This window comes from Nycticebus coucang, chromosome 11, assembly GCF_027406575.1.
Source record: "Nycticebus coucang isolate mNycCou1 chromosome 11, mNycCou1.pri, whole genome shotgun sequence".
Taxonomy (NCBI): domain Eukaryota; kingdom Metazoa; phylum Chordata; class Mammalia; order Primates; family Lorisidae; genus Nycticebus; species Nycticebus coucang.
Window position 1 is genome coordinate 27,959,724 of NC_069790.1, and position 18,601 is coordinate 27,978,324.

The 18,601-nt window shown below is 41.4% G+C and overlaps 1 protein-coding gene across 2 annotated transcripts in view; it reads right to left on the reverse strand.

Annotated features, from left to right (window-relative positions):
* The window catches only part of WIPF3 (WAS/WASL interacting protein family member 3), a 170,986-nt gene extending 155,295 nt beyond the window's left edge, over window positions 1–15,691 (reverse strand). For both annotated transcript variants that reach the window (XR_008383642.1, XM_053608977.1), the window contains exon 1: window positions 15,552–15,691. The gene's annotated coding sequence lies outside the window, so the exon portion shown is untranslated. The remainder of the gene's footprint in view (window positions 1–15,551) is intronic.
* Window positions 15,692–18,601: the final 2,910 nt, after the last annotated feature.

Genomic DNA, 18,601 nt, shown 5'->3' on the forward strand with positions numbered 1-18,601 from the left:
AAACCCAAAATTAATGAAGAAAATAAGGATAATGAAAACATTGCATATTAGAAGTACAGCTACAGAGTACAGCTAAAATAAGGTTCAGAGCAAAAGTCTGTACTACTACAGAATACAGCTAAAATAAGGTTCAGAGCGAAAGTCATATAGCTGTAGGTAGTTACATTTATAGAGCAAAGAGTAAAACCCTCTCAAGAAGAATAACAATAACATAAATCCAAAGGAAGCAGAAGGAGGGAAGAAATTAACATTTCTTTATAAATTAAAAAAACAGATACTTAGGAATTAGAAAAAAGATAAATATTAGAACAAATAAACCCTAAGGCTTATTCCCTGAGAACCAGAAAACAATAAAATAGGTAATCAATAACCTAACCAAGAAAAGGAAAGAGAAAATACAGATATACGAAATAAGAAGAGAAGGGGAAAATAATGATAGATATACAAAGCATTGAAAGATTTTGCTCAAATCTAGGTAAAGAAATCTGAGAACCTGGATTGAAATAGATAACTTTTTAGGAAAATTTGAATTATTAAAATGACCAAGACAAGAGAAAAAATCTAAACAAAAGAAATCACAAAAGTTGTCAAAGATCCACCACCAAGAAGCATGAAGCCATAGGCTGAGTTGTATTCAACCTGCAAGAACAGTTAATTACCACGTAGCAGTCAGACCCAAACTTCAGCAGGGAAGAAGAAAAGAAAAAGAAAACTACTGAGCAATCTTATTTCTGAATATTGAGGAGCAAAATAATAAGCATAAATAAACAGAATTCAACAATGAACTAAAAATAATACATATTGACCAAGTAGGGTTTCAATGCAAGGATGTTTCAATACTAAAAATTCTCTTGATATAATACCCTGTATTAGGGACATCAAAGAAAAAAATCATAAGATCATCTCCATTGCTGTCTCTGTATGTTTATAACATTTCTCAAAATACATTATGGTAATTGGGGAAATACTAAATAAATTGCAATTAAAGTCAGAAACAAGACAAGAATGTCTACGATTGCTGCTACTATTTATTATTATCTTAGAGGTAGGAGTCAATTCAATTAGATAAAAGAAAGAAAATAAGTGACAGTTAGAAAGGAGGCTCAATTAGGTTACCTAAACCAATTAACATTTTTACCCCAAATAATACGGCAATGTACATGGAAAATCTAAGAGAATCAATAGGAAATAAAAAAAAAAATAATTCAAAAAGGTGGCTCTTCAGAACCAATAAACTCCATGTATGAAACAGAATGCTAGAAAATAGTATGAAGAAATAACTGTGTTCATAACAGCTACTTTAAGAAAGGACACCTAAACATAAACTTAACAAAATCTGAAAGACATGAAAAAAAAATTTTAAACATTACTGAGAAACAGTGAACACAAGGAAAAACATATTTACTCCTAGGTAGGAAGACTAAACACTAATTTGCTGCATATTAATCTAGAATTTTAGGGTGATCATAATGAAAATACCAACTTATTTGCTTTTTAGAACTAGGCTTGGTGATTCTAAAGGTCACGTGGAAAACTAAAATCATTGGACAATAAATTATAAAGCCACACTTATTAAAACCATGTGGTACTGGTACATGGAGAATCAATAATTGTAATGGAATCAAGAGCCCAGAAATAGATCTAATTATTTTTGGAAATTTTGGCTATGATAAAAAAACAAAGACATTGGTGTATCAGCAGAGAAGAGAAGATTATTTAATAAAAATTACTGAGAAAACCATGTAGTAACCTGGAGAGGAAAAAGTTAGATAGCCAGAATATCAACATAAGGATTTCCTGCCTTACATTAAGTTCAGGTTGGGCCCTGTGGCTAACACCTGTAATCTCAGGACTTGGGGAGCCTTGGCAGGAGGACTGCTTGAGCCCAGGAGTTTGAAACCAGCCTGGGCAACATAGAGAGACCCTGTCTCCACAAAAAAAAAAAAAAAAAAAAAAAATTAGCCAGGCGTGGTGGTGCACGCATGTAGTCCTAGCCACTTTGGAGGCTGTGGCAGGAGGATCACTTGAGCCCAGGAGTTCAACGCTGCAATGAGTTACGATGATGCCACTGTACCACTGCACCTGGGCAACAGGGTGGGACACTGTCTCAAATAAATAAATAAATAAAATAAAAATTAAAAAAGAATCCATTCCAAAGGTATCAAATTGCTAATTTCTAATTGGAAATTATATTCATACTAAAATGAAATATGGGAGAATTATTTTTGGGGGAGGAAGAACTATTTTTACAAATCTCAAAATCAGAAAGATCTTTCTAAAAGCTTTATAGAAAAGCTTATAAGAAAAGATTCATGTAAAATAGTAAGTACCTGAGTGCATACATAAAAACCACAATAAACAACGCAAAAAATCATACTATGAATTGAAGGGAAATTATATTTAAACATCATAATACAAACTATGGGGAAATTACAGTAAAATTAAAATCACAGTAAGCATCTATTTTCTTTTATTTCCTATATAAGGGGATCCTACAGACCCAGAATAAAAAGAGGCACAGCAGTTCTAAACAGTTAAATTCTATGAAAGGTAAAAGGGCAAATGCACCAAAAGTTTATAATGCAGGCTTTCCAATTCTAGGAACTGGCCTTATACTTGTGAGAACTAATGTGTACAGTGACATGCATTGCAGCATTTTTCTTTTTTTGAGACAGAGTCTCACTATGTTGCCCTCAGGAGAATGCTGTGGCGTCACAGCTCACAGCAACTTCAAACTCTTGAGCTTAAGCGATTCTCTTGCCTCAGCCTCCCGAGTAGCTGGGACTACAGGCGCCTGCCACAACGTCCAAGTATTTTTTGTTGTAGTTGTCATTGTTGTTTAGCTGTCCTGGGCTGGGTTCCAACCCGCCAGCCTGGGTGTGTGTGTCTGGTGTTGTAACCACTGTGCTACAGGTGAAAACCTGGAAGTAAAGCATATGTCTGTAAACTGGGGATTGCTTATTAAATTACAGTTCATGCCTTATAATAAATGTATAATGGCATTTAAAAGCTGTTGAAAAGCATGTGGCCCCCTTATATGTACCAATCTGGAATGATCTCCAGGTCATATTAAGTGTACAAAACAAGCAGCAGAAAATATATGTGGAACAAGTATGTTTTTCTGTAAGAATGCACACCTTGGTGGCCTGAGAATGGGGATGAGAAAGACTTTACACAGTGCATCCTTTTTATACTTTTTAAAGTAAGTATCATAGAGCTGGGTGCAATGGCTCACGCCCATAATCCTAGCACTCTGGGAGGCCAAGGCTTGTGGACTGCTTAAACTCAGGAGTTCCAAACCAGCCTGAGCAAGAGCGAGACTCCACTTCTACTAAAAATAGAAAAACCAGCCAGGCATTGTGGGTATGCACCTGTAGTACCAGCTACTAGGGGAGGCGGAGGCAAGAGGATCACCCGAGCCCAAGAGATTGAGGTTGCTATGAGCTATGATAATGCCAGGGCACTCTACCCAGGGTGACAGAGTGAGACTCTGTCTCAAAAATAAATAAATGAATAAATACATAAATACATAAATAACATGTCATATATATTACTCCTATTTGAAAAATATATTAATTGTCAACTACTCAAATGCCCATCAATACAGGAATGGATTAATAAAATATGGTATATGTATACCATAAAGTACTACTCAGCCATTTAAAAAAAGAGGTGATCTAGGATCTTTTGTAACCACCTGATGGAACCGGAGACCATTCATCTAAGTATCACCAAGAATGGAAAAACAAAGACCACAGTACCAAATTGGAACTAGTTGATGAACACTTAATGTACACATATGGAAGGAAAACTCAGTGGAAATCCAGTAGGTGGGAGGGGAGAGAACAATGAATTCACATCTAATTGATGCAATGCACATATTCTGAGTGAAAGCCACACTTAAACTTTTTTTTTTTGTAGAGACAGAGTCTCACTGTACCGCCCTCAGGTAGAGTGCCATGGCATCACACAGCTCACAGCAACCTCTAACTCTTGGGCTTACGCGATTCTCTTGCCTCAGCCTCCCGAGCAGCTGGGACTACAGGCGCCCGCCACAACGCCCGGCTACACACTTACAACTTTGACATAAAATGTACACATGCAAATTATGTAACCAATTGTGTACCTCTGTCATCCTCTGAAATAAAATAGAAATTAATTTAAAAAATACAAAGTTCAGAATTGCCAACCTAGAGACCTACCTTGTTTATTTGGAACAACTGTAAAGAATTTTAAAAACATGCCTTGCACTATCTGAATTAGGAGACCTGTCTACACCTAAAAGGAAACTACAAATGAAGAAAAGAATGCAAATTGTCTTAACAATTTGGTCCAAATGAGCAGCTGTTAAGAGTCATCAAGTGTACTGCCAAGAGCTGAAGAGGGTTTGCTGGGCTGGTCCTGCCCTAAACTTCCTCACCAACTGAAATCAGCCCAGCAGACACCCACGGTGTCCGAGATGACTGGCCAGGTGTGCTTGGAAAATAGGCAAGAGCAGAATAAAATCATTCTCCCTAAAGTTGAATTTTTCTGTTAACACGGTTAACATACAATAAGGAATGGCTTTAAGACATGATTCTCTGTTAGGCACAAATCATATCTAAGCTGGTCCCAGCTACACCTGATCCTTGTCATTCATTAAACTCAAGCACACAAGTGTGCTGGTGAGGAGATATACAGCTCTGGGATAACAACCGGTGGCTTTGTTCCTCCAGCCACAAAATACTGCACCCCTAGATCCTACAGGCAAAATTCTGCCTGGTCATTCTTTGGCATAAGTAATTTATATGGGTAATGTCACACTGAGTACAGGTCAAACACTGTCACTTAAAACTCACTGAGCATCCGTGAGTACCAGAAGGGCACAATGCCAGGCATAAACCCACTGTACTCTTGGTCTTCCTTCAAGGCCTCTGCAGGTGAATTTCTCAAATTGTATGATATGTACATTTGGGGGAAAGCCAGAACAGCGGCACAAAGAGTCATGCAAAAGCTGGTAATGTGGAGAAAATGAATCTGAAACTAAGGGAAAATGTTAGATTGTTTGTTTTAGATAGTTGTCCTACCTATTTCTGAAACTAGTTTTCCTCTGATTTGCCGGGCAAGGGCATGACAGAGACAGAAATCTTTCATTCAAATATTTAAGAGTGCTGGAGTGAACAGCAGCCTTCAGGGTCACTGGAGACAAAATCTAAGGTCAGAAGTACACCTTTGGTTTTTTCTCTTGGTTCTTTTTCCCCTTATGAGGGAAAAATGTCCCCTGATTTACTAGGGCAGTAATAATTTATGTCAGTGACACAGAAGAGGGGACAGTTTAATTTTTCATTATAACCTTACCCCCTGGAAAGACATGGTTGGTGTTTTAATGATGATGTACATGGTTAAAAGGGTGCTTTGTGAAGCAGGTCACTAACAAAAGCAATGGTTCAAATGTACTGAGAATATTCCCTACCCCAGCCATTCTAATCGTTACTTATGTAATTATCTTTCATTCACTCCACCTACAAACAACTCTACACAACAGATGTTATCCCCATTTCACAGGTGAGGAAATGAAGGTGCAAAGATAAAATGTAATCACGCCAAGATCAAATAGCTGGGATGTGACAAAGCCAGATCAAACCCCAGTGAGTGTGGTCCCAAGCCCATGCACTTACCACTGCTCCCTCCTGCTTTTGACAAACTCATCAGTCTCTGCATTATCTAAACAACATGGAAAATATTCACTGAGATTCATCTGTTAGTCACTATGCTAGCCATGGAGCAAAACTGTAAACATGAATAGTGGGTAACTAATAAATAATTGATGAATAAAGAAATAATAGAAACACAGTTCTTGTCCACAAATGATAGCCTTAGTAACAGCTAATATTCACTTATTAAGGGCTACTATGTTCCAGGTATTTTTCTAGGAAAAGGTGAAAGAGGAAAGGGAAAAAAGAGTTAATTAATAATAAAGCATAAGGTATATAAAAAACACAAAAGAAGTTCCAACATATGAGTAATCACAATAACTGTGAACACATTATCAAATTCTCTTACTAAATAACAGATATCCTAATTCTTTTTTAAAAAATCACCCATATATTCTTTTAAAAAACACTGCTAAGACAAAATGATGCATAAAAGTTGAAAATAAAAGAATGAAAACGCTACCCTACACAGGCACTAAAAACGGAAGCAGAATCCTACACGTTGCTGGTGGGACTGTAAAACCATGAAGTCACTTTTAAAAGATTGCCATTTCTGGGCGGCGCCTGTGGCTCAGTCGGTAAGGCGCCAGCCCCGTATACCAAGGGTGGCGGGTTCAAACCCGGCCCTGGCTGAACTGCAACCAAAAAATAGCTGGGCGTTGTGGCGGGCGCCTGTAGTCCCAGCTACTTGGGAGGCTGAGGCAAGAGAATCGCTTAAGCCCAGGAGCTGGAGGTTGCTGTGAGCTATGTGATGCCACGGCACTCTACCGAGGGCCATAAAGTGAGACTCTGTCTCTACAAAAAAAAAAAAGATTGCCATTTCTCAGAATTGTTAAACATAGTTACCACAAGACCCAGCAATTCCTCTCCTAGGTGTCTCCTCAAGAGAAATGAAACATAATTTGCAAAAAAGGTTCCACATAAATGTTCACAGCAGCATTATTAATGGTAAACAAAATGTGGAAACACCCCAGATGTCTATCCATAATGAATGGAGAAACAAAAATGGAGTATCATCATGCAATGGAATATTACTCAGCAATAAAAAGAAATGAAGTTTGCTGAACTATTATATGAATTTTAAAAAAGGAATTAAGTTCCGATACATGCTGCAACACAGATAAACCTTAATATTATGCTACATAAAAGAAGCAAAGGTCCTATACTGTATGGTCCCATAGTGTAAGATTCCAAGGGTCCCATCCTGTTAAGATTCCATTTATATGAAATGTCCAGAATATATCCATCCGTGGAAATATAAAAGGAAATTAGAGATTGTCAAGGGCTAATAGTGGGGGATGGGAAGTGACTGCTAATGAATTTCTTTTTAGGTTGATGAAAATGTCTAGAATTAAGTAACAGTGGTGGCTGTATGACTGTGCATATTCTTTTTTTTTTTTTGCAGTTTTTGGCCGGGACTGGGTTTGAACCAACCACCTCTGGCATATGGGGACGGCGCCCTACTCCTTTGAGCCACAGGCACCACCCAACTGTGCATATTCTTAAAACCCCTGACATTGTGGGTTTTAAAAAGGTGAATTTTGTGGGATGCGAATCATATCTCAATAAAAGTTGTTATTTAAAAAAACAAAAAAACAAAAATGGAGCAGTGTTAATACCAGGTAAAAGTGAATCCTGACCAAAAAGGTCAATAGAAATATAGTTTGAAAACATAAATGAAAAAGGTAATTAATTGTTCAGCAGGTTATAGACAAGCAAGCAGCATAGGAAAGACACTTCAGAGCCCAGGCTTTCATGACTAAATGGGGAGGGGCAAGTGTGAGCAGAGCTTGGCCCCCCCAATTGCGGTATGGAGGGTGTGGCATGTCACTCACAGGGCCAAGGCTGTCTAGCTGGGCTGGCTATTGCAGGCTTTTAAGGAGAAGAAAGATATTGTTAGACATCTGTGTTTTAAATATAGCACTCTGGGGGTCATGTATGGAAAATGAATTGTAGGGAGAAGAAAGAGCAAGCAGGGAGACCAATTTGGAGATCCACATGAGCTAGGATGGGTATTTCCTTGAGTTAGAATAGCAGCTGTGTGATTGAGCCAGGGAGGTAATCAGATTGGATGTCTGGGACTAGGGAGGAGGAACAGCCCAGGACAATCCCAAGACAATTTCATGTTAAATAAGGAGAAGTAGGGGAGCATGGGAAGGGGGCCAATGGGCAGAGAGCAGTGAGTTTAATTTGAAACATACCAAGTTTGAAGTGTGCTGGCAAATGGAAATTTAGATATGAAATTCAGAGAAGCAGAGCTGGCAAATAGCTATTTAGGGTTCTTTTACACAGGCAGTTAGGTATGTTTCATTTTCTAATGCTAATTCCATGAACATCTAGAAAACATTTAAAATTAATGAGTCACCTTCTGTAATTTCTAATTAAGTGAGGGACATGGCTAATAACAGAAGCATTCAGGTGGCTGCTACTGCTTACTCAATAACTATTCCCTCTCTTCCTAGCCTAACCGCTAATTTGAAGGGTGCAATTGCAATTTAGCCAGCTAAAAATATTTGATTTCTAAGACTCTCTTATATTTAATTGTCCTAGGGAGGGCATCATGTTCTGAATAAAAAGGCAAAACCTCTCTAACGGAATGGCCTTTATCACTTTGTCTATTTGCACCTTTCTTTTTTTTTTGCCTAGACTCCAGATGTAAACCCAGAGATACAGCAGCTATGTTGTGACCACGAGGCAACAAGATTTAGGATGAAGAAGCCCTATGGGTCAAGGATAGTGAAGCAGTTAAATGGCAAGAGCTGGTCTCTCACAGCATTGTATGAACTCTGAAAAATGCATTTCTTGGGCGTCTAATACCACAAAACAAACAAACATATCTGTTTAAGCCAGATTCGGATGTGTGCATTGTCTTCGTTTTGTTTGCTTTGGCAGCTGAATGCAATCTAAGCTGATACAAGTCATGTCTGGACAAATATAAACCCTGGGGACAGGAGGCTGAAAAGAGATGATCATCATTATTTCAATTACAAAGAATGTTTAAAAATACCATTGATTTTTACTTAGCATGGGATTTTTCTTTTCCCAAATAAATGATAAAATTTGCAGCTAAAGTGAAATTATGGACTTCCAGTGTTAAGAAAATCCATGAATCACAATCATTTATTTTATTTTTATTTATTTGTTTATTTTTTTTTGAGACAGAGTCTCATATGTCACCCTCAGTAGAGTCACCCTTGGTAGAGTGCTATGGAGTCACAGCTCACAGCAACCTCAAACTCTTGGGCTTAAGTGATTCTCTTGCCTCAGCCTTCCAAGTAGCTGGGACTACAGGTGCCCACCACAGTGTCCGGATATTTTTTTTGGTTGCAATTGTCATTGTTGTTTAGCTGGCCTGGGGTGGGTTTGAACCTGCCAGGCTCAGAATATGTGGGTGACGCCATAACCACGGTGCTATGGGCACCAAGCCTCACAATCATTTATTAATGAGTATTTGTGCATGAAGACACCCTTCCAACTTTTCCTGAATGAGTCAACTGATCCAGCTCACGTAAATGGCTTCACACAGAACCACCATTCTCAAAGGTAGAATTGTTTACCTAACTCTCACAAGAATTATAATCTTTGAAAGGAAGAATCGTTCCACTCTCCCAGGCACTCAGTAAACACAGCTATGAATATAGCCTGTCACTGAACTGCAGTGTTTGGCCATGTACAGAAGACCTTTTGCTAGCTGTGCTCTGGGATTATGTCTCCAGAACTGTGGTCAATAAAGTTCTAGAAAACTTATTTTTGTCTTCTACCACAAAACTTCCATTGTCTTTATGGCAGGGATGATGTTGAAGACATAAATCTCTATGGCAACAGCGACTGCTTTGAAGACCTGCCAGGGGAAAGTTATCCCAGGTTTCAAGACCAGGAAAAGGTGTGTAACTGATCTGTTTTTATCTCATGGTCGCTGTCCTTCAGGTAACTATTTGTGTTTTCCTTTTTGTTTTGGCTGCTGGGAAGCTCTGAAAGATTTTTGCCCTCATCTCTAGATACTACCCACACCTCATGATGTAGTCTGGTTCTCTAAGTCATCTCTGATTTTATCTTACTTTTTAATCTATGTGTTTCCTTTTCCCTTGTTTCGTTATCTATTAATTGTAAACTTCTTACTACCTATTTTTATAGGCTCCCCAAATAGTGTATGGAACAGGGAACATGTAGGGCAAACAATTTTTAAAAACATCAGATCATAATAACAATGAAAATAATGACTAATTTATTGAAGATTGCTATGAATGAGGCACTGTCCTAAGTACTAAACCTATCTTATTTACCCTGAATATGAGATAAATACTATCTTTACCTCCATTTTACAGGTGAAAAAAACCAAAGCATGCATCTCACAAACGAAAGAACTAAAGCCAAAGTTAAATGATATAAAAGAGCACAGAGCTGGAAAGAGAACCAGAGACTTCACTCCAGATTTCTTAATTTCAAGTCTCTTGAGTTAACACACAGTAACAGTAACTCCTATATACACACACTCTAGCCTGGGGACTTCCTTCCAGAAGTTTAGTTCCACTGTAAGGAATAGTTCTCTCATGGGCTGAGAAGGGGGAACAAGGATCTTCCCTCATCAAAGCTGTACTTTTGGCCAGAGAACAGGAGTGAGCCCACAAACCTTTACCTTTTACATCCTCTTAGGCCTATAAGTTAAAGTGGGGCTTCTGAAAGTTAAGTATCCATTTGAATTTTCTGTCATTTAATTTTGCATCCTAGTTTGCCATTAGTTAAGTCCAACCTATTTATTTATTTAATTATTTAATTAATTTAATTATTACTTATTTAATTATTAACCTTTCTAAAAGTTTTTATCCCTTTGGTAAAGTTCTAGAAATGGATAGTGGTGATTATTGCACAACATTATTATTGCACTTAAGGCCACTAAACTGCACACTTTAAAATGGTAAATTTTATGTAGTTTTTACTACAATTAAAAAACTAAAAAAAAAACTAATAAAGCTGGAAAATGGTTTAAATAGTAATGTGAAAACAAGCGTAATAAATCATACTTATGAAAAGAAAATACAAAGGCACAGAGAGGTTAAATAATTTGTCCAAGGTCAATCACACAGCAAGTTAATAAATGTAAGGTTAAAACCAAGGTTTCTGAATTACATGAATCATACAAAATACGAAATAATATTTAACCTCTTAAATATTAAGAAGAAAGCAGAAGCTTTCTGATTTTATAGGCTGAGCCTTAAGGGAGGTAACTATTTTAAATCTTGTCCATACAATCATGCTGATGATCTGTACTATCAGAGGGGAATGAGACAGCGAAGTCAAAACAACAGATAATCCAAAAAGAACTGGCTTTTCATCTTAGAACATATTCAACATATTCAACATATTCATTCATTCACTCACACATTCATTAATTCATTCATCGACCTTTAGAAGGTACCCATCATGTGCAAGGCATGGTGCTGGCAACCGAGATGGGAGAGGACATGGTAGCTGCCCTGCAGGAGGAGCTCAGGTTCTGTAAGGCAGTCAGGTAGGCTGAGGGCACCTTAGGGTTATGAGCGGACTAATGGGAGACCAGAGTAGGGCACATTATCATTTTGAGAGCAGTTCAGTCCTTGGCCTCAGTGTCCCACTTGATAACAGGAATAAGAAGAATCAGGTCCCTTATAGGCTGATGTGATTTCCTACATTACAGGAAATCCTAACCTATTCCCAGCCTGGCTAGCCATTAGCTTTTAAGGAACAGATGGATGGCAGCCTGTGTGCTTTGCTCTGACACACACGTGAACTCACATGATGCACAACCTCTAACCTACAGTGATAGGCAGGCCTGTTACTCTCTTCTGGAAGCCATCATCTTAGATTGCAGTGTCTTGCTGGAATACACTGCCCACACAGGATGAATATTCCCTCAAGATGAGTTTGAAAATCTTCCTCCACGGTGCCTGGTACACATCACACCCGCCTGGCATTTTACTCTGCTTCACTTTCTCCCCTTGGCACTTGAACCCCGCAGTTGATCACACAATTCCCCTGCCACATCACTATCGAGTTCCTGCCTGAGCAGGTCTAAGAAAGACCCAACTGGAATGGCAAAGGGGGAGTTTCAAGCAGGTTATTGCTGAAGCCAGAGAGAAAAGGCATATTCTGCACCTGCTCGGTATCAGCTGGAAGTCACACTTCTTCGTTTTGTGCAGTGGCTAGGTAAGAAATAATTAATCATTTTCTCGCCAAGCCTAACTCATATATTATAGTTCCCTCTTGAAGTTTGTTTCGTCATTCTCTCAGCAAAGTCAGTCAAACAATTACAATTCCTTTCTAAATATTCCAGCAGCCAGATGGCAGAAACACTACTGTGACAAGGCACAACTTGCCTAAAGATAACTTTGTGAGGCATAATCATGTTTGATGGCACTTGGTGAGCCAGATACACCTCTATAGTTACTCTACTTACCCGAGGTTCTTCACACAAAAACTTTATAACTCTAAGAACAGGGCAAATGTTCAACTTGCAATTTGAAACTGGGTAGTAAAACAAACATGCTGCTTCTCCCAGTTCTGAAGTTTAGGCAGAAATATCAAATCATGGGCGGCGCCTGTGGCTCAAGGAGTAGGGCGCAGGTCCCATATGCCAGAGGTGGCGGGTTCAAACCTAGCCCCGGCCAAAAACCAAAAAAAAAAAAAAAAAAGAAATATCAAATCACTAGGTCACACATTAGAAGAAATTTCTCAGTATTTTTTCCCAGATGTAATGTGACTGTACCCTAAAGTTTCCAATATTTTGGCACCCATGTTAATATACATTTATAACACATTTGCTAGAAAACACATTTCCTTCCTTCTGCTGAGTTATTTTTGTAGGTCTTTAAAAAAAACTTTAGCATTAATAAACATATATTTATGAGTTGTAGAATGTAGAAAAAGTCGTCCATTGTGCCTCCCTGGTAAAAATTCTGCATGTTCTACTCTACTATTAATCACATTTTGATTTCTCAGATCTTTTCTAGGTTATATTATTTATTCTGTGTGTGTGTGTGTGTGCGCGTGTGTTGGAGTAACTGCAAACTCACAACCTGTACTATATGGTCTCTGAACAATGAAGCTCCTAAAAAGAGCGTTGCCAGGCTGCCAAGCTGGCCTGCTCCTGTTCCTAAAACTGTGTGTTCTCAGACACACTCTTCCTCCATCCCTTCTGCTGCTGGCTAACTGCAATCTGTGACACAATGTCACACTCATGATTACATGAAAACAGAGACTCCTAGAAGGAACAAAAAAGGAGGCATGGCAGGAAGCCAGCCTACAAGTCTCTGTCACCCCGATGGTTCTGTCCCCATTCAAGTGGCCAAAAAATTGCCTGTTGATGGGTGCATATACAGAATTTGAAGTTTCTGTGTGGGTTCTTATCCTGAGCTTCCCTGCATTTAACCTCTTGACTTTTTTTTCTCATCTGTAAAAAAAGTCACAATACCAATAAAGAATCACAGTGAATCAAACTAGGTGATGCCCAGAAAGGCATCTACAGTGCATTTTCATTTCCTTCTATTTTTTTTCTATTATTTTATTTACTTCTATTTTTTTTTACATATACATGTGTTTATTAGGCTTCCATTTTTTTGCCTTCACTAAATTAAAAAGGCTTAAATTTTAATAACAATAACAATGTTTAAACTAAGGATTAGAAACAAAAACCTCGTAAAGAATGAACGAACATAAAATACATTCAGAAAAGGAATCGGACAATTGCTACATCGAAATATTAAGCAGCAATAATAATAATAATAATGAAAAGTAAGTAACATTCACATTGTCAAATAAGAGTATTTCTATTATAGAATGCTTTGACTCTGAGATTCAGTATGCAGTCATCAGTTAACTTCTTCTTATTATTTTTTTTAAGTCTCAAAAAATAGACAACTAGTATTTATAAATAAAAGTAAAAGAAAATTTTGAAAAACAGATCATGCCAAATCTTATAGACAATAGAAAGAGAAGAAATACTTCAAAATCATTCTACTTGATCTGGGTACACCTGATATTAAAATTGGAGAAAATATATTATTATAAAGGGGAAATTACAAGCATGTCACTTATAAATGAGGATGCAATATCCTAAACAACATATTAACAAGTTGAATTAAAAATTAATGTTTAAGTAATGTACTTTGGTCAAAATTAAATCCAATTTATGTGAGAACTACTATTTTTTTTTCTTCTTTTCCTTTCCCTCACCCCTGTCACTTTACTTTCTTTTGCTTCCCTCTTCCCACCGCCCTTGTTTTGGGGGGGGGGGTTTGTTTGTTTTTGTTTGGTTTTTAAATGTATCTGTAAAATACATTAGCTGGAAAACTGCAGTAATCTGTGTGCTACCAAAGTGAATGGATTTTAGCATTACATTTCTATTTACTTTAATACTGAGGTAAAACATAAAGCCAGTGCACAAGTCTCAAGGGTTTAACTAATAAATATGTTTTATAGCGTATACCCATGTGACCTTTATTTAGGGCAAGGTGGGGACACACCCAGCGCCCAGATGTCTCCCTCGGTTTTTGTGCCGATCAATACAAGGGCGAAAGGCAGCCCCTCTTCTGACCTCTTTTGCCATGATAAAGTTAAAGAAAAAAATCAAGGGAAGATTAGTGATAACTACTAGTGCTGACCACAGGAAACATACTCCCAATCCTCCGTCTGAAGCGACAAAAGATTCTGGAGAGGAGGAGGCAGAGGGGCACAAGCTTTCTAAATGACACAGGTCATGGCAAACAAGAATCTCATTTACCCCAAGGACCTGGAGCACCGAGGCAAAGTGACAGACAGCCTGCCTTCTTGCTACAGAGAAGCTTTCCTCACAAATGCAGCCAGCAGGTCCCAAAGTAACTTGAGCGTCAGGGAATGCTGCCAGTCTGTCCCAGGGCTCCTGTAACAGCTCTCCCGGCCCTTCTTCGCAAAACTTCTTTCCAAAGAGTGGCGCACACCTGTCCCCAGGCCGCCCCCGCGCCCGCCCACACACCCACGCGGCTGGCACGCCACCCTCAGAAGGAGCGGTTCCTGCTAGCCAGTGTTTGCCTGCCTGTTCCCCCACCCCACGGCGGGCTGGGCTCCCCGAGATCAGATCCGGAGGAGTCCAATGTCCCCTCCCTCAACTTTGCTCCCCACCCCCGCCCCGGCCACCTTCTCCCCAGATTCCCGCAAAGGACCTTAAAGGCAGTCTGTGGCCAGACGTAAACTTGTGGATCACAGCCTGTCCACTGACCCCAGGGGCTTGACGTGAGCACCGGGAGGAGAATGTGGAGACCTGTGTCCCGTCTCCAGGAGCTGTGTGACCTTGGCCAAGTCACTTTACATCTCTGGTGTTGGCTCCCTCAGTGTCGGCTGCTTCTGTATCCCAAAGGCACTCCGGCTCTATAATTTCCTAGTGCTTTTTTCTCCGCCCCAGCCGGTCCCACGACAGCCCCCTCCCCAGCAAGACCCTAGCCTTTTGTTCTGGGGGTGAAACCCGGAAGGCAAGAGCGCGCTTCGAGGAGGGCCGGGTTTAGGGGCCTGGGAGCCGCGGGCTGCTCCCTGAAGAGTCGGGTCCGGGGAAGTCGTCAGGCAACCCTGCGGTGACCCTCCGTCCCTCCGCGGTCTGGTTCTGGTCAGGCCCCGGCGGCGCGACAGGGAGTAGGTGGGGGTCGCGAACGCCGTGCAGCACCTGGATGCCCACCTCGGCCCGGACGGCATCCCGGGGGCAGGGTGTTTCCCGGCACAGGCACTAGCGCGGTATCTGTGCCACCACCCCCAGCCCCACTCTGCCCCGGGACGGGCCCTAGCAGCAGTCGCCGCGACACCGCCAGTTCCTCCCACCCTCCGGCACCGACCCGGACGCGCGCGCTAAGCCGCCACCTGCCGCTGGCCGTGCTGGAGACTACGCTGGACTGGACTCGAGCTCAGACCAACATCTTCCCCGCCGCCACCGCCTCCCGGCTCCAGGATCGGTCCCCCTGCGCGGTGCTCCAGACGGCGTCCCTGCAGCCACGCTGCCCTCGGCGCTGCGCTCCGTGCGCGGGGCTCGCTCCCCGGCAGCCGCTGTGGCGCTGCCGGGACGCGGAGGCGGGGCCGCCGCCCCCACCTGCTCGCTGGCTTCGCCCGGGAGCTGCCGCCGCCCGGCTCAGGGACACGGCCCTGGCGGGCGGGGTCTCCTGAGACCCGGGAGGCGGGTCCCGCCTATAAGAAGCGCCTCCTAGGTATGGAGTCCCAAGTCTAATCTGCGAAGAAAGTGGGCCTAAGGCTGGAATTCCCCAGATAAGGGCTGAAGTGCTGGCCGACCGCTGGGCCCAGCACCACCACTCCCAGTGGCACACCACTCCTTGAATTTGTTCCAGAATTTTTTGAGCCCTTCCTAAGCCGCAGGCGGCGTCTTAAGCGATGAGGACAAAAGAAGGAACGAGATTGCCCGGTACCCTTGAGTTCACAGACTGGAAAGGAAAACCAATCAATGGGCAGTTACGACACAACGCGGAGAAGGGGTCAGAGGTCCCCGGAGCCAGCGCACATAGAGGGGCACCGGGTCCAGACTTGGCGGGCATGTCGGGAAGGCTTCTTGAAGAGCTGATGTCCCCGAGAAAACCAAGGGGTGAATGTGAATTATCCGGATGGCAAGGTGACCTGGGGAGGTAGATTGTCCCAGGTGGAGCCAAGGGGAGGGAGAGCAGACTGTGATTGAAAACGGAAATAGCCTGGAGCTGCAGGGAAAACGACGTGGTCAGCAAATCTCCGTCAGACTTCAAGTTGAGGGCCTTGGGGAATGCAGAAAGTTTGCTCTGAGGCTCGATGTATGGCTCTGGGGAGGATTCTCTGTCTCCCATGTCCTAAGCATCCCTGCTAGTGGAGGAACTGAGGGGGTGCTCATGGACTGTTCACTCGGTCTTCAATGTTTGAGTGCATTTTATCAGCCAGACACACTGCAAGGCCCTTAGGAGGCTGGTGAGGGAGGCCGGGTCTCCAGGATGGGAGTGAAGGGGAGACCTGCACTCAGCGTCCCACTGAGACTTAGGTGAAGTGTGGGAACACAGGTTCATGCCAGCAGGGAAGATCTCGTGGATTGCAGCCTATCCCCAGGTTCAGATTCTGTAGCTGCTGCTGTCAAAGTGTGTTCCCCTAGCAGCTCTTAGCTGGCTTTCTTCGTGTTTATAGAGGGACAGTATGTTGGCTTATGTTTATAGCAAGCATTGATAGTACTCTCATGAGCTCTCTCACTCCTGTGTTGTCAAGAACACGGCCTTTTCTTTTGATTTAAGTGAAGAAGTGTATATGTGTAGGCAGTGGAAGCCAATGAGGTCTTTGCTTCCCAGCTGTTTGTCCTGTGTTCCTCCTGCCCTTTCCTCCTTTAGAACTATTATAAATGATCGTGGGCACGAAACCTAAAGAACTGTACTCCATCCTAAAATTCATAAATCATTTTACATGACTAATTGCTACTGGAAACAAAATCTGAGGCATTACTCAGATGCTCTTCTTCTCTAGATTCCAAACGCTCATGCTCATTGAATGCCCAACCACTCATGTTCTAATTCAAAAAGGAAGAAAAGATAAACCAGCAGAGAAGTCATTGTCATGGGCCCAGAGAGTTCCCATGGTCTCTATTGAGTAGCCTAAGCATGAAAAGGCTGTTATTTACCTTAAGATATGGATAAGTGCTGGATTGGATCAAATTGTTTTTTAAAATGACTGGTTAGAGCAATGGGAGGCAGTGAGGAAGAATCTATTTGGAAAGTGAGGAAAGTTGGGGCTGAAATCTTCAAGAGGCATTACTTTTAGGTGACAGTTAATATCCATGTGCAGAGTCTCTGCCATTAGATCTTGTTTATGTGGACCTTCGAGAAAGATTCATTCCCACCTACCTCCACTAAGATGAATTAAGGAAATCACTAGCTACTCCCGGTGGATATGACTTCAGAAGCAGATACCTTGAATCATCTTCCCAATGGCCAAGCCATATTCCCCTTCTTCCCTATTAACAGAACCCAGAATCATGACTGGTCTCAAGACTGCCATGACAATCCTATTCCTGATTTTCCAGCCTTTCTTACAGCTCAGAAAGTTATGGATCCAGTTCTGGCCAATGATTGGAAAGAGGGGGTTGGCTGAGGGACTTCTGAAAAATGTTTTGCTGGCTTTGCTCTTCCATTTCCCACTCTCTGTATGCCTTGAAGGCAAATGAGATGCCTACTGATGCTATAACCAGTTTGCAACAGTCAGTGACTCTGAGGTCAAAAGGTCAATATAATCAAGACTATAGACTGGAAAACAGTCAATCAGCTTAGTATTGCTGGGTATTGGAACCAAAGCCAGGAACTTTCCATCTCTGGACTATTTCTTATGTGAGAAAATAGTCCATGTTTGTTTTAGGTCTTGCGATCAGATTTTCTAACTGTGCAGCCAAATGCATTCCTAACTGATAAAGCAACCTGGCAAAGGACAAAAATATTTTATTCCACTGCTCACTAAATGCCTTCAACAGCTCACCTTTCACACCTTCTTCTTGCAAACATACATTTATATCTGTCCTGTAACTTCTTGAGCTCTTCAAGAAAAAGGCACTATAAAAACCTTACATGTACTTACTTCAGTTTCTCAAATATTTACAGATTAGCTACTACATGCACTGATGTCAGGGGCGCAAAGATGAATTCACAGCCTTGCCCCCAGGAAGCTAACAGTTTAGCAGAGAACACAAACTTGTAAATAGAATAGCATAATGGAGGAGCCTGTCCTGAATAGAGATCTAATGCCAGAGAAGAAATGATGCACTCTCTCTGGTGAGGCAGGAGTGGGGAGGAGAGACAGGGAGACCCGAGCTGGGTGTCCCTGAAAGAACAGGAGTTTCTCCTGTCAGAAACTGAGGAAGAGAGGCTTTCAAGGAAAAGAAAGTCTAAAAGAGCCAGGGGTCCAAA